Source organism: Vicia villosa, linkage group LG4, assembly GCF_029867415.1.
Source record: "Vicia villosa cultivar HV-30 ecotype Madison, WI linkage group LG4, Vvil1.0, whole genome shotgun sequence".
Taxonomy (NCBI): Eukaryota; Viridiplantae; Streptophyta; class Magnoliopsida; order Fabales; family Fabaceae; genus Vicia; species Vicia villosa.
The window spans coordinates 99,766,317-99,783,086 of NC_081183.1; the positions used below are offsets into that span (position 1 = coordinate 99,766,317).

At 38.7% G+C, this 16,770-nt stretch overlaps 1 non-coding gene across 1 annotated transcript; it reads left to right on the plus strand.

Moving 5' to 3' along the window:
* Window positions 1–16,200: 16,200 nt before the first annotated feature.
* LOC131600883 (small nucleolar RNA R71) lies at window positions 16,201–16,307 on the plus strand. Its single transcript, XR_009283487.1, has one exon. It is a non-coding gene; the product is annotated as a small nucleolar RNA R71 (small nucleolar RNA).
* The last annotated feature ends 463 nt before the right edge of the window (window positions 16,308–16,770 follow it).

A 16,770-nucleotide genomic window follows, 5' to 3' on the forward strand; every position in this document is an offset into this window, starting at 1 on the left:
TAGAAATTAACTTAAATAGTCTAGGTCAATTAAAGCCAAGTCAAATGCCAAAAATGCCCTTCCTGATGAGTGTACTTGAAAATTCCAAAAAATAGAAATTCTGTCCGCGCAACCTGCACGGGCCGTGCAGGTCTACGCGGGCAGTGCAACTCCCAGACTTTGCCAATAAAATCTTCAAGCTTCAGACCTTCTTGCACGGGCCGTTCCAAGCTGCACGGGCGCCCGTGCAAACTCTCTGGTTTTTGTATGGGAGATGACATTTGATTCTGCACGGGCCGTACAGGTCTGCACAGGCCGTGCAACCTTCAGAATTCCACTTTTCTTCCTTATTTCCCGATTTATTCATATGAGCCTGACAATATTAAAACATACAACCAAAGCATAAAATGACGAATAATGAAATAAAACACTAAATAACATAACTTAAAAATACTTAAAAACAATGGTAAATATATGTGTGAAAACCACTGATCAAACTCCCCCAAACTTAAACCGTTGCTTGACCTCAAGCGACAATTACAAGAGTTAATGACCTTCAGAGAATACTGGTGTTCATACGTGAGATATCCGTTTGTATTACTCAAGAGACAGTTGGTTCAACATTCACATGACGCGACGAGTTTCTTGTTACAACATTAAACCTCAAGCTCCCCTTTTGGATACCTTTCCAACTATGCTTTGCACTTAAGTCTCTTTCCAATTTTCCTCCTTTTTCATTCAGACAATCATATTAAGGCACTGCATTTCTTAGAATAATCATCACCTGCATGAGACTAATCAAGGCTTCTTATTTTCTTTTCCTGGTACCAAGTAACAGCATTTGCTACTTTTAATTGCCAATGAAATTTTTAAACTTTGTAGTTATATATTGTCCATTTGGACGACGTTTGGGGATCAATCTCCTTTGGGCTGAATAATCGGGTGAAGGTTACCCAACTTAGCGAGCCGATTGCCTTTTACCGCCTTTTCATCATTTGGTGCTAACTTTATATCCTTTTTTTTCAACCAGTCATCATGCAAGTGAATCTGAATTATGCCAGACTGTATCAACAACTACTCGAGGAGTACTTCTCAGGGGACAAGTACTATGGTGCAAATCTACATGTTAGACTCGTATTTCTTTTAGGGAACTAAAGGTGTTTAAACAAACCTCTTCTTGTCACATTATTCCGAACTTCCTGTCCTCAAACAATCCTCCCTTCATCTCTATATACTATTCCTGATTGCTCTTTAGGATCAACACTTCTTCAACAAAAATTTAAAATTTCGGTCAAAATTTGGGCTGCAGAATTCACTTCATGGTTTCACATCATACCCATAACATAAAAATATAAAATGCAAAGAGAAGAGCCTCCCCCAAACTTGAACTAAACATTGGCCTCAATGTTTAGAACGAGCCTGAGAGAGGTGACTCACAGAGGGTATTGTACTCCAATGATCACTTCCGAGATTTCACCAGAGACGTCCTCTTTTATTTCCTGAAAATAACATAAACAAACAGAGAAATTAATTATTAAAATAGTGGGTTGCCTCCCACGAAGCGCTTCATTTAACGTCGCTTGGCTCGACGGTCCATTACCCTTTATTATGGAGGGTATTTCCTTTTCCAAACCTTGTTGCTTGTCACTTCCGCAACCACGAACTCATGAAGATGAAAAGCATGGATAAGTTTTCTCTTCAATTTGCTTCCCACATTCTTCTTGACTTCCTTAGCTTTCTTAGGACTTTTTCTAGCTACATAAGTTGTTTCCACCCGAGAGGCTATGCTTGAAACTTTTTCTTGGAGATTTTTAGGACTTTTGTCTTCTTTTTCACCTTCTGTCATACCAGCTGAAGTTTTCTCATTCACACATGTCCTATGTTTATTGACTCCTAACATCTTCAAGGTTACTTCTTCATCAAATGATTTCATCGTTAGCGTCCCTTTTTCAATGTCAAAATTACAGCGTCCTGTCGACAAAAAGGGTCTCCCAAGAAGGATAGGAGTTTCTTCATCTTCCGGAATGTCCATGACGTGGAAGTCAACAGGGAAAACAAACTTATCAACTTCCACTAGTACATCTTCAGCTACCCCATAGGATTTCTTAATGGTGTGATCGGAGAACCTTAATTGTGTCTTACTTTCACTAATCTTTTCTAATTCAAGCTTTTTGAAAATGGATAAAGGCATTAAACTCACACTAGAACCAGAATCGAGGAGTACCTTTTTAAATGCTATATTCTTGATAGTGCATGGTATCGCCACCGTCCCAGGGTCTTTCCTCTTTATTGGGATCTTTCTTGCTGAAGAGACTATACCACACTTCTCGGTTGCAATTTTTGGTTCTCCTCCTAGTGATCTCTTTTTCGCCAACACCTCCTTCATAAATTTCTTATACAAAGGCATGTGCTCAAGTGCTTCAAAGAAAGGTAGATTCACCTCTAACTTTTTGAACAAGGAAGTAAACTTCCTAAAGTCTTTCTCTTTTGAATCCTTCTTTGTCACTCTGGAAGGGAAAGGTAGTTTGATCACCGGTTCAGCATCTTTCTTATTTTTTTCTTCAACTGGTTTAACCTGTGGTATCACAACTTCTGGCTCTTTCGGGTTCTCTCTTATTTCGAAATCTACCTCTATTACCATAGGGTCATCTATCTCCTCTTTTTCTTTTTCCGATTCTAAAACCTTTTTACTCCTTGTTGTAACAGCATTAATCTTCTCTTGATCTTTCGGATTTTTCACGGTTGCGCTCGGAAAGTTTCCTTGTGCCTGTAGAGTGAGATGTTGTGCTATTTGACCTACTTGAACTTCTAGATTTCTGATCGAAGCTGTGGTGTTGCTTTGGTTGTTTCTGGTTTCTTCTTGAAACTGAGAGCATTGTCCAGCCAGTCTCTCAATAGTTACTTCCCACTCAGCCTTCTGAGGACTTTGTTGTTGATCTTTCCAAGCGGAGTTGGGATGATTCTTCCACCCTGGGTTATAGGTGTTAGAATACAGATTATTTTGCCTCAGGAATTTGATTTCTTCAATCTTCTTGGGCGTAGCAACATAGTATACAGTTTGGTGAGGACCTTGGCAAATTTCACAACTTACAGGTTGAGCTTGTTGAACTTGAGCCACCTGTTGTGTACCTATGTTCATAGCCTTCATTCTCTTTTCAACTTCTGCAGCTATAGCATCTTCAACCCGGATTTTTGAAGTTTCCAGTTTAAGATCAATGATTCCTTCCGGTTTGCTAGCACACCTGTCATACAACACCAAATGCTCATTTGCAGCTATTGCTTCAATGATTTTGATGATGCCGGAGGCTGTTGTGAAATTTGTTGAGCCTCCAGCTGCTGTATCAATCAACTGCTTTGTTTTCATTCTGAGCCAATTGACAAATACTTGCATTTGTTCAGTCTTGTCCATATTATGAGTGGGACATGCTGTTAGAACAAGATTTGTTCTGATCAATTATCTTAGTTTTGATGATAACAATAATATGAATTTTGCTTAAGATAATATGGTACTCTAATCCAATGCAATTTCCTTTTCAGGAAATATATAAAGAGTATGCATAATTCAGCGCTCAGAAGATTTGTCTCAAAGGGTTCAGCATGCAACATCAGAACATGGTCTGGCAAGACATCAGAAGATGGTCGAAGCAGAATCAGAACATGGGTCTATGGAAGCATCAGAAGAACATGAGATCAGAAGCACTGAAGCTCAGAAGATGGTATCACGCAACAGAAGCACTTCAAGGTCAGAAGATTAGAAGATGCTATGCACCAAGCTGTTTGACTCTGATGATATTCAAACGTTGTATTCACAAACATCAGATCAGAAGGAAGTACAAGTGGCAGGCTACGCTGACTGACAAAAGGAACGTTAAAGCTATTAAAGGCAACGTCAGTAGACACAGCGTGAACAAGGCTCGAGGTAGTTGACAAAAGCGTATAACATTAAATGCAATGCTGTACGGAACACGCAAAGCATTAAATGCACTCAACGGTCATCTTCTCAACGCCTATAAATATGAAGTTCTGATGAGAAGCAAGGTTAACGACTCTGAACAAGATAATTCAAAAAGACTTGCTGAAACGCTGTTTAAATCAAAGCTCAGAATCTTCATCTTCATCAAAGCTCACTACATTGCTGTTGTAATATATTAGTGAGATTAAGCTTAAACGATAAGAGAAATATCACAGTTTGTGATTATAGCTTTTAAGAAGCAATTGTAAACTCTTAGAATTGATTACATTAAGTTGTAAGGAACTAGAGTGATCGTGTGGATCAGAATACTCTAGGAAGTCTTAGAAGTTTTCTAAGCAGGTTGTAACTAGAGTGATCGTGTGGATCAGTATACTCTAGAAAGTCTTAGAGTGTGTCTAAGCAGTTGTTCCTGGAGTGATCAGTGTGTGATCAGAAGACTCTGGAAGACTTAGTTGCTGACTAAGTGGAAAACCATTGTAATCCGTGCGATTAGTGGATTAAATCCTCAGTTGAGGTAAATCATCTCTGCGGGGGTGGACTGGAGTAGTTTAGTTAACAACGAACCAGGATAAAAATAACTGTGCATTTTATTTTTATCGTCCAAGTTTTTAAAGTCACACTTATTCAAACCCCCCCTTTCTAAGTGTCTTTCTATCCTTCAATTGGCATCAGAGCGCCGGTTCTAAGGTGCAAGCACTTAACCGTGTTTAGAAAAGATTCAGGAAGAGAAAAACGCTTCAGTAAAAGATGGCTGATGGAACTGAAAAATCTACATCTACATCTGGCTCTGCTGAGCAACACAACGGTAACAATGGTTATACTAGACCGCCGGTATTTGATGGTGAAAACTTTGAATACTGGAAAGATAAACTGGAAAGTTACTTTCTTGGTCTAGAAGGTGATCTATGGGATCTTCTGATGGATGGTTACAAACATCCAGTAAATGCCAGTGGCGTAAAACTGACAAGGCAAGAAATGAGTGATGATCAGAAGAAGCTTTTCAGGAATCATCATAAATGCAGAACTGTTTTGCTGAATGCTATCTCTCATGCTGAGTATGAGAAGATATCAAACAGGGAAACAGCCTATGATATATATGAGTCCTTGAAAATGACTCATGAAGGAAATGCTCAAGTCAAGGAGACTAAAGCTCTTGCTTTAATCCAGAAGTATGAAGCCTTCAAGATGGAGGATGATGAAGACATTGAAAAGATGTTTTCAAGATTTCAAACTCTTACTGCTGGATTGAGAGTTCTTGACAAAGGATACACCAAGGCTGATCATGTAAAGAAGATCATCAGAAGCTTACCCAGAAGATGGGGTCCTATGGTGACTGCATTCAAGATTGCAAAGAATCTGAATGAAGTTTCTCTGGAAGAGCTGATTAGTGCCTTGAGAAGTCATGAAATAGAGCTGGACGCAAATGAGCCTCAAAAGAAAGGTAAGTCTATTGCATTAAAATCTAATATCAAGAAATGCACTAACGCTTTTCAGGCCAGAGAAGAAGATCCTGAAGAATCAGAATCTGAAGAAGAAGATGAACTATCCATGATCTCCAGAAGGGTAAACCAACTCTAGAAGAGCAAGCAAAGGAAGTTCAGAGGCTTCAGAAGTTCAAAGAGATTTGAACATGGAGAATCTTCTGATGACAGAAGATTTGACAAAAAGAAGGTCATGTGCTATGAATGCAATGAGCCAGGACACTTCAAGAATGAATGTCCAAAACTTCAGAAGGAAAATCCCAAGAAGAAGTTTCATAAGAAGAAAGGTCTTATGGCAACCTGGGATGAGTCAGAAGATGATTCAGACTCTGAAAATGAGCAGGCTAACTGTGCGCTGATGGCGACAGAAGATGACGGATCAGAATCTACATCAGAATCAGATTCTGAAGAGATATCCTTGGCTGCAAAAAGGACAAAGCACAACATGTCATGGTACCTGGACTCTGGATGCTCACGACACATGACAGGAAGAAAGTCTATGTTCCAAGACCTGGTGCTTAAGTCTGGAGGAGAAGTCAAGTTTGGAGGAGATCAGAAGGGCAAAATAATTGGCTCTGGAACTATAAAATCTGGTAATTCTCCTTCCATTTCTAATGTACTTCTTGTAGAAGGATTAACACATAACCTCTTATCTATCAGTCAATTGAGTGACAATGGTTATGATATAATCTTTAATTAAAAGTACTGCAAGGCTGTAAATCAGAAGGATGGCTCAATCCTATTTACAGGCAAGAGGAAGAATAACATTTATAAGACAGATCTGCAAGATCTTATGAGTCAGAAGGTGACTTGTCTTATGTCTGTTTCTGAAGAGTAGTGGGTCTGGCATAGAAGATTAGGTCATGCTAGTTTGAGAAAGATTTCTCGGATTAACAAACTGGATCTTGTCAGAGGACTCCCTAATCTGAAATTCAAATCAGATGCTCTTTGTGAAGCATGTCAGAAGGGCAAGTTCTCCAAACCTGCATTCAAGTCCAAGAATGTTGTTTCTACCTCAAGGCCATTAGAACTCCTGCACATTGATCTGTTTGGCCCAGTCAAAACAGCATCTGTCAGAGGGAAGAAATATGGATTAGTCATCGTAGATGATTATAGTCGCTGGACGTGGGTAAAATTATTGAAACACAAGGATGAGACTCATTCAGTGTTCTTTGATTTCTGCATTCAGATTCAATCTGAAAAAGAGTGTAAAATCATAAAGGTCAGAAGTGATCATGGTGGTGAATTTGAGAACAGATCCTTTGAAGAATTCTTCAAAGAGAATGGTATTGCCCATGATTTCTCTTGTCCTAGAACTCCACAGCAAAATGGAGTTGTAGAACGAAAGAATAGGACTCTACAAGAAATGGCCAGAACCATGATCAATGAAACCAATATGGCTAAGCATTTCTGGGCAGAAGCAATAAACACTGCATGCTATATTCAGAATAGAATCTCTATCAGACCTATTCTAAATAAGACTCCCTATGAATTGTGGAAGAATAAAAAGCCCAACATTTCATATTTCCATCCTTTTGGATGTGTATGTTTTATTCTGAACACTAAAGATCATCTTGGTAAGTTTGATTCCAAAGCTCAAAAATGTTTCCTTCTTGGATATTCTGAACGCTCAAAAGGCTACAGAGTATACAATACTGAAACATTGATTGTGGAAGAATCAATCAATATCAGGTTTGATGATAAGCTTGGTTCTGAAAAACCAAAGCAGTTTGATAATTTTGCAGATTATGATATTGACATATCAGAAGTTGTTGAGCCTAGAAGCAACGCATCAGAAGCAGAGCTTCTAAGAAGCAAAGAATCTGAAGATCAAGTATCAGCTTCTCTGGACAATCTAAGCATTTCTGAAGAACCATCTGTCAGAAGATCATCCAGACTCACTTCTGGTCATTCAGAAGATGTCATACTTGGAAAGAAGGATGATCCAATCAGAACAAGAGCATTCCTTAAGAACAATGCTGACTGCCAATTAGGTCTTGTATCTTTGATCGAGCCAACTTCTGTTGATCATGCTCTAGAAGATCCAGACTGGATAATTGCTATGCAAGAAGAACTGAATCAGTTTACAAGGAATGATGTTTGGGATCTTGTTCCTAGACCAGATGGATTCAATATAGTCAGTACAAAATGGGTCGTCAGAAACAAGTCCAAAATGAGAAGATAAGAAGTTCTTATGTTTGGGTATCTTCTGAAATGAAATTACTTTTATAAAAAGTTCTGATTGAAATCAATTAGAAATTGTGATTCAGTTATTACTAACGTTTTATTGTCTAAGTTGATTCCGAATCTATTTAAAAGCAAAACAGCTGTAACTGGCTATCCAGATGGTAAACACGTGTTCACTATTCCTGGACGAGCGTGCGTGCAGTTGAGGGGACGTCTACTTAGGTAACTGTGCAAATCATGTCTTTTGTCATTATTATCTCTCCTCACGTCACGTAACATTAAATGCTTTTCATCATTTACTTTCTTTCAGTTTTCTTTTTATTCTTCAAAACGGTTCTTTTCCCTCTTATATTTCTCTCACTTTGCATTCAGTTTCGTTTTAGTTCTCTCTCTTTGCATTCATATCATAAACCCTAGCAGTTTCCAATATCTGCAACTTCATCATGAATCCATCGTCAAACTCTGGGAATCAAGATAATGATCGGAAACAAAAGAGAAAGGCAACTGATGAACCAGAAACCAAACCCAAAAAGATAAAGATCACCTATGACCCTCTCAAGGTGAATTCAATCGAAGCAAAGTTTTCTGGAAACTATTCTAGACGTGTGTTTCAACCCCCTGGTGAAAGCCCTCCATCATCTCCATCTTCTTCCTCATCTTTCTACCTTCAAGACTCAACTTCCTCCTCATCTAACCTGTCCTCTCCCTCAACCCATCTATCAGATATTTCTTCACCTCTCTCACACCCTTTTCCCACCAGAACACCTAATCCCTATAGTATTGTTTTTCCCGACTCCAGGTTCACTGTCAACCCTCCAACCCCTACCACTCAATCACCTTTGGAGCTTTTACATTCTGATGTAAATGGCTGGTTGGAGATTCTGGGTGCTGCTCACCTTAATCATCTGGATGAGTATGCTACAAACAACCTTTGGGATATCTTTCGTCAGGACTTTCTGGTTAGGGCTACAGACACTCAGAGAAGGATCATGTCTGAAGCTCCTGGTACTCATGGTCTTCGGTTGGAAGTTGGTGAAAGCAGCTATCACCAACTCATCAGGAACAGCAGTGTTCTTGAGAAGAAGATACCTGCAGAAGAGATGGAAGAAGAAAATCTCTGCAGAGACATCGTGGTGTGGAAACCATGGTTTCCTGTGCTGACGGGAGATTTTCAGTGGCTGTTTAACTGGTTCAGAATGAACCCTTTTAAAAAGGCACCTCACATGGTCTTTCCAGTAGTGGTCTATCCTGCTGAAGTTGCTGCTCCTACTCCTCCAACAAACCTAGCAGCTATTCTTCAAGCGTTGGAAGTTGGAACTTCTGAACTGCCTGAACCAGAATATGCTAAGGCTACTTCTGAGTCAGACTCAGATGAGGAAATGGAAGATGCACAAGCTGACGATCTTCCACAAGATCACCCTGCTGAGATTGCTGTCCCTTTTGGCAGAAATTCAGGTGCCTCTTCTTCTGGTGAAACCTCAGCTCAGTTGGAGACCTTGGAAGCTCTTCATCTGAATCAAGCTATGCTGGCTTCGCGTTTGGACGCGCAAGAAGCAGCCAATGCTGAGTTTCGCTCCTTCATGGCAAGGCAAACTACAAGCACTGAAGGGATTCATGATGTTCTGGCGCGGATTTTGCGTAGGCTAGGATCTTAGTCCTTTGATCTTAGTAGTTTTCTTTCTTTGTTGCATCTGCTTTCCTGCACTCCTTGTTTTGTAATTCTTCTTTGATTATCAATGAAAAAGTTTCTTTGTTTTTACATTCCAGTAATTTTATTTGTCGTTTTATACATCTGAATCTTTGGAAATATTCTTTTTGATGTTATGACAAAAAGGGGGAGAAGATAAATGATAAATGATTTGATTAATCTATCAGTTGCTGGGTAAAGCTCCCACACATTTACTAACAAGAACTGCAAGTTCTATATGGTTTTTAAGTGTTGTGCAGATATAAAGAAGAGAATCTTCAGAAGCAAACACAAGAAGCAAAACCATAAGAAGTGTTATTCTGTAAAAAGAATAAGCTCTTGGAAACTGAAGCAAGCTGAGTGCTATCAAGCTTCAGATATCAGAAGCAAGAAAGAAGAATGAATCAGAAGCACTGATAATAGAATTTGATCCATATTTGCCTATTTGCTTTGACAAAATTCTATTTGCTCTGATACATCATTTTAGCCTATATAGCTCTGATATATATATGGCTCTGATACATATCATGTGTTCTAATATACATTTTATGTTCTGACTCGTTCATGCTGACTTTTGTCATTTAGTTTTTTGTTCAGTAACATTTCAGGATGTAGAGATGCTCTGATGATGCTCTGGTACATTCAACAATGTTCTGATACAAATCTAGCATGAAGTGATGTTGGTAGACATTCAAAGTTCTGAAGCTATCCGAGGGAAGCAGAAATCAGAAGCTGTGAATGTTCTAAAAGATCCAGAAAACTCAAGTTCTGAAGCTGTCCTGAATGGAAGCAGAAATCAGAAGCTGTGAATGTTCTGAAGATCAAAGAAATTCAAGTTCTGAAGCTGTCCTAGATGGAAGCAGGAATCAGAAGCTGTGAGTGTTCTAAGGATCTAAAGAAATTCTAGTTCTGAAGCTGTCCAATGGAAGCAGAAGTCAGAAGCTATGAATTCTCTGAAGGCAGAAGCTTATGTGATCGTCTCTACCGAAATAATCAGGGAAGTCTTTTATTAAAGTTCTTCGAGTATCTATTTCAGGGGGAGATTATTTATCTCAGGGGGAGATTGTTAATCTCAGGGGGAGACATATTCATATGCTTATGCTATAGCTGTGTAATTTGTTTTTTGCCGTCTGCTCTTTCTGATCGCAAATTCATATCATTTATATATGTTTTTGTCATCATCAAAAAGGGGGAGATTGTTAGAACAAGATTTGTTCTGATCAATTATCTTAGTTTTGATGATAACAATAATATGAATTTTGCTTAAGATAATATGGTACTCTAATCCAATGCAATTTCCTTTTCAGGAAATATATAAAGAGTATGCATAATTCAGCGCTCAGAAGATTTGTCTCAAAGGGTTCAGCATGCAACATCAGAACATGGTCTGGCAAGACATCAGAAGATGGTCGAAGCAGAATCAGAACATGGGTCTATGGAAGCATCAGAAGAACATGAGATCAGAAGCACTGAAGCTCAGAAGATGGTATCACGCAACAGAAGCACTTCAAGGTCAGAAGATCAGAAGATGCTATGCACCAAGCTGTTTGACTCTGATGATATTCAAACGTTGTATTCACAAACATCAGATCAGAAGGAAGTACAAGTGGCAGGCTACGCTGACTGACAAAAGGAACGTTAAAGCTATTAAAGGCAACGTCAGTAGACACAGCGTGAACAAGGCTCGAGGTAGTTGACAAAAGCGTATAACATTAAATGCAATGCTGTACGGAACACGCAAAGCATTAAATGCACTCAACGGTCATCTTCTCAACGCCTATAAATATGAAGTTCTGATGAGAAGCAAGGTTAACGACTCTGAACAAGATAATTCAAAAAGACTTGCTGAAACGCTGTTTAAATCAAAGCTCAGAATCTTCATCTTCATCAAAGCTCACTACATTGCTGTTGTAATATATTAGTGAGATTAAGCTTAAACGATAAGAGAAATATCACAGTTTGTGATTATAGCTTTTAAGAAGCAATTGTAAACTCTTAGAATTGATTACATTAAGTTGTAAGGAACTAGAGTGATCGTGTGGATCAGAATACTCTAGGAAGTCTTAGAAGTTTTCTAAGCAGGTTGTAACTAGAGTGATCGTGTGGATCAGTATACTCTAGAAAGTCTTAGAGTGTGTCTAAGCAGTTGTTCCTGGAGTGATCAGTGTGTGATCAGAAGACTCTGGAAGACTTAGTTGCTGACTAAGTGGAAAACCATTGTAATCCGTGCGATTAGTGGATTAAATCCTCAGTTGAGGTAAATCATCTCTGCGGGGGTGGACTGGAGTAGTTTAGTTAACAACGAACCAGGATAAAAATAACTGTGCATTTTATTTTTATCGTCCAAGTTTTTAAAGTCACACTTATTCAAACCCCCCCTTTCTAAGTGTTTTTCTATCCTTCACATGCTACTAGAATTCTTTTGAATCTTTTGTAGGCATCTCCTAAGGGCTCACCCTCTTTCTGCTTGAAGTTCAAGATATCATACCTTTTCCTTATAAATACAGATGCGGGAAAATACTCATTCAAGAAAGCCTTCTCCATCTCTTCCCATGACGTGATACTACATGCTGGAAGAGAATAGAACCACTCTTCTGCTTCTTCGGCTAATGTGAACGGGGACATTCTCAGCTTCTCCGCCTCTTCTGTATGCCCTTCAATTTTTAGAGTTGTACTCATGGTCAAAAATCTTTGTAGGTGCTTGTTTGCATCTTCATTAACCTTTCCGGTGAAAGGTTTTCGTTCCAGCTGATTTATTGTACTCGGATGCAATTTAAAATTTGTCGCATTTACCGGTTGGTTGACAATTGTTAGTCTACCACCCGGTGTGTTCGTAGCACCATAGTCCCCGAGAAGCCTCTCAAGTGGAGGTGGATTCTCGCTCATAACTTCTTCTTCACTTTCAGAATCTGAACCAGAATGAACTGAAATAATCTCTTCTTCAGATTCCATTTTTTCTCTACGAGCTTGTCCGCGCCTTGCGTGCAAAGTTCTTTCGATTTCTGCGTCAAAAAGAAAATCAGTTGAGGCCTTACCTCGTATAAACAGATTAGACAATTATTAGAATGAGAAGAAGAAGATAAAAATAAAAAGTGCAGAAAATAAAATTTTAGTCGCAGAGCAAAAAAATTTCAATTGAACTTAAGTTAAAAATCTGTATTTTGGCAGTCCCCGGCAACGGCGCCAAAAACTTGATCGGAAAAATAGCAAGTGTACTATTTTTGCCTCTGTAGTAATAATAGGGGAAATTCCCCGAATGTCGATCTCAAGGACTGCGTAGGAAATACAGATTCGTAAAATATGATTCAATTAAACAAAAATTAATGTTTTGGTTTTGGGGGTTTAAATCCTTGCAAAGAAAATAATGAGAAAAATAAATTGATTTTTATTATCAAATATATGAGATGCTAGGGTGAATGGTTGATTTGGCATGCAACACTCAGAATTAAGATCTCTTCAACACGTTCATAACATTCAGTTACCACATCCTTAGGGTCTTTCCTCCTAAGTCCTTAGTGAGAAAACCTTTGGTCTTCCAACCTAAATCCTAAGTCCTTAGGAATCTAAATTGAAACCAAGCTTTTATATAATCAAGATTATGTGGTAATTATAGGGTATCCCTAGTCCTAGGTGATATCTACTATAATCAAATTATGCACAAACCCTAACAACTACAGTCCTGTATTTGTTAGCCATGGATTAATCCTTATTTGACTGATAAAGAAAACATGAAGAACATTGCATAATTTAACTGAATAATATCAACCAATGTATTGACGAAATCACAAATTCATCGTTATTACAAAAACCAAATCAGTACCACCCCATAGCATTGGGGGGTTTAGCCTCTCATAATATTCAAGAAAGACAAAATAAAGAATTTAGACATTACAAAGATAATTGGGAACTTTGATCTTCAATGGTGTCCACCGTCGAATCTCTATGTCTCCGAAACCCTTGATGAAGCTATCTTCCCCTTCTGTGATTTTCTATCGTATGATCCAAAGTCAAAAAGTCCCTCTGGCGATTTTCGAAATTAACTTAAATAGTCTAGGTCAATTACAGCCAAGTCAAATGCCAAAAATGCCCTTCCTGATTAGTGTACTTGAAAATTCCAAAAAATAGAAATTTTGTCCGCGCAACCTGCACGGGCCGTGCAACTCCCAGACTTTGCCAATAAAATCTTCAAGCTTCAGACCTTCTTGCACGGGCCGTGCCAAGCTGCACGGGCGCCCGTGCAAACTCTCTGGTTTTTGTATGGGAGATGACATTTGATTCTGCACGGGCCGTGCAGCCTTCATAACTACACTTTTCTTCCTTATTTCCCGATTTATTCATATGAGCCTGACAACATTAAAACATACAACCAAAGCATAAAATCACGAATAATGAAATAAAACACTAAATAACATAACTTAAAAATACTTAAAAACAATGGTAAATATATGTGTGAAAACCACTGATCAGTGGATGACATAGTGTTTGGAGGATTGTCAGATGGAATGGTAAAACACTTTGTCAGTCAAATGAAGACTGAGTTTGAAATGAGTATGGTTGGAGAATTGACATACTTCCTTGGACTACAAATTAAGCAAATGGAAGACTCCATCTTTTTGTCTCAAAGCAAATATGCCAAGAATATAGTCAAAAAGTTTGTAATGGATAATGCGAGTCACAAGAGAACTCCTGCACCAACACACCTAAAGCTATCTAAAGATGAAGGGGGCACAAGTGTTAACCAGAGTTTGTACAGGAGCATGATTGGAAGCTTGCTATATCTAACAACCAGCAGACCAGATATTGCATTTGCAGTTGGAGTATGTGCTAGATATCAAGCAGAACCCAAGGTAAGTCACATAAACCAAGTAAAGAGAATCTTAAAATATGTAAATGGAACTTCTGACTATGGAATATTATACACTCACGGGTGTGACCCTATCCTGACTTGGTATTGTGTTGCTGACTCGGCTGGAAGTGCTGATGATAGAAAAAGAACATCTTGAGGGTGTTTCTTTTTAGGAAACAATCTCATATCGTGGTTTAGAAAGAAGCAGAATTGTGTCTCGTTATCAATTGCTGAAGAAGAATACATAGCAGCTGGTAGTAGCTATTCTCAACTGGTTTGCATGAAACAAATGCTGACTGAATAAAATGTTACACAGAATGTCATGACTTTGTACAATGACAATCTCAGTGCTATCAACACCTCCAAGAATCCAATTCAGCATAACAGAGCCAAACATATTGATATCAGACATCACTTTATTCGAGAACTTGTAGAAGACAAAGTGATTTGCTTGGAACATGTATCCACTAAACTTCAGCTAGTTGACACTTTCACAAAAGTTCTTGATGCAACACAGTTTGAAAACTTGCGAAGAAAGTTAGGAGTCTGCATCTATGAGGATTCATAAATTACTTTAAAGAAAAGGGGGAGTAGTAAAGTCACCCCAAAATAACAAGTATGTGTGATCAACAATTCTAATGCTTTATTTTGTGTTGATCTGACTGATATGATTTTGTGTAGTATGGCATTTTATTTCTGGTATACTTGACAACTGCTCATGTGGTATGGTTGTAGTGGTAGTGTAGCCATGTTATGTGCTTTGATGACTGCTAAGCAGAAGTAGCAGTAGTTGTGGTTGACGTATGCAGGCTGTTGGTAGTAGTAATGCATATTTGTGTGGTATGATGTACTGTATTAGCTCTGATTGTGGTTATGTGTTTTTTGCTGCAAGTGTTTCTCTAATATGGTGTGATAGGTTATTTAAGGCAAAAATTTGCCAAAGGGGGAGATTGTAGGTGTTTTCATGTTAGGTGGATTTGTTGTAAAACATACCTGGGTGTTTAATTTCTTTACCAATGTCATGACATGTTTTTTATGGTGTTATGCAGGATGCATATGTTTAAGCTAATACAGGTTTTGTCAGTGAATGTCATGACCGATGTCATGACATCCATATTTGACAGCAGGAGTTGTTATGTTTTACTATTATGTTTCCTGATTTCTCTCAATCTACAATTTAGGAAACATTTTAATATGTGTTGAATATTTCCCTTAGAAGATTTCGATAACAACACATTCTATAACAGCCTGATGACGTGTAAATTAGGTTAACTTGGTTAACCCTAATTTGGTTTTTGGAATGCCCGAGGCCCAAGAGCTGCATATAAGAAGACTGCAATCCTAATTTGGAACACAAAGAGATTTGTTAATTGTGCTTTGTCACTCTAAAGCTTCTAAGCACGAGTGTGTGTTTCTTGATTGAAGCTTTTAAGCAGGTCAAGGTGTATTTTGAAGTGTGTCTTCTCTCTTATTTGATTAATGTCTATTTTTAATCAGTGCTGTGATTGAAGGGGAGTGAGTTGAGATACTCAGGTCTAGGATTATTTGGAATTACATTGGGTAGGTCTTAAGTGAGGAGTTGTAAACGGGGGAGTTTAACTATGAATTAATACTGTTTATATTCGATTCCCTCCCTGGCTTGGTAGCCCCCATAGTAGGTATTTTTGTATACCGAACTGGGTAAAAAATTTGCCGTGTTCTTTACTGTTTTTATGCACTTCTGTTTTAACGTTTTATTCTGTGTGATTGTGGATGTTATAACATCCAGCTCGACATTGCGTGTGAGTTACTAGAATTATCAACATCCAAGTTGGTGTTAATGCGGTCTATACCACTGAGTTCATACATTGCTCCTTTGCTTTGAGATTTTTCTACAGTAGTTCGTTCTCCTCCCCATTGGTAATGGTTTTTCGCCATGTTCTCAATGAGGTTATAGGCTTCGTCATGGGGCTTGTCCATCAAAGCTCCGCCTGCGGAGGCATCTGAACTCATTTTGGTGTTATATAATAGACCACCATAGAAATTATGGATGATCAACCATAGCTTAAGTCTATGATGAGGACAAAGTATTAGCAAATATTTATCTCGCTCCCAGGCCTCGAAGAGTGATTCGTTGTCTTTTTGGTTTAATCCGTTGATTTGACCTCTTAGCATTGCGGTTTTACTGGGAGGGAAATATCTCGCTAAGAAAACTCTCTTCAATTCGTCCCAGGTAGTTATGGAGTTAGAGGGTAGAGATTGAAGCCACGCTCTAGCTCTATCCCTCAAGGAGAAAGGAAAAAGACATAATCGGATCGCCTCGAGACTGACATTGTTAGCTTTGACAGTGTCGACGTATTGCACGAACACGGATAAATGGAGATTTAGATAGTCCACAATGCTACCAAAGAATTGGTTATGCTGCACAGCTTGCACCAGCGAAGGTTTTAGTTTGAAGTTATTTGCCTCAGTCGCGGGTGGTGCGATACTTGAGTGCGATTCAGCTCGTAAAGGAGCGGCATTGTCCCTAAGAGGGCGATTGGCAGCCATCTTATGGTGTCGTTTTCTTTACCGCCCCGTTTCACTTGGGAGGACGGCACGCTAGACCCTTCACGCGAAATTTGGAAGGAGAATGCGC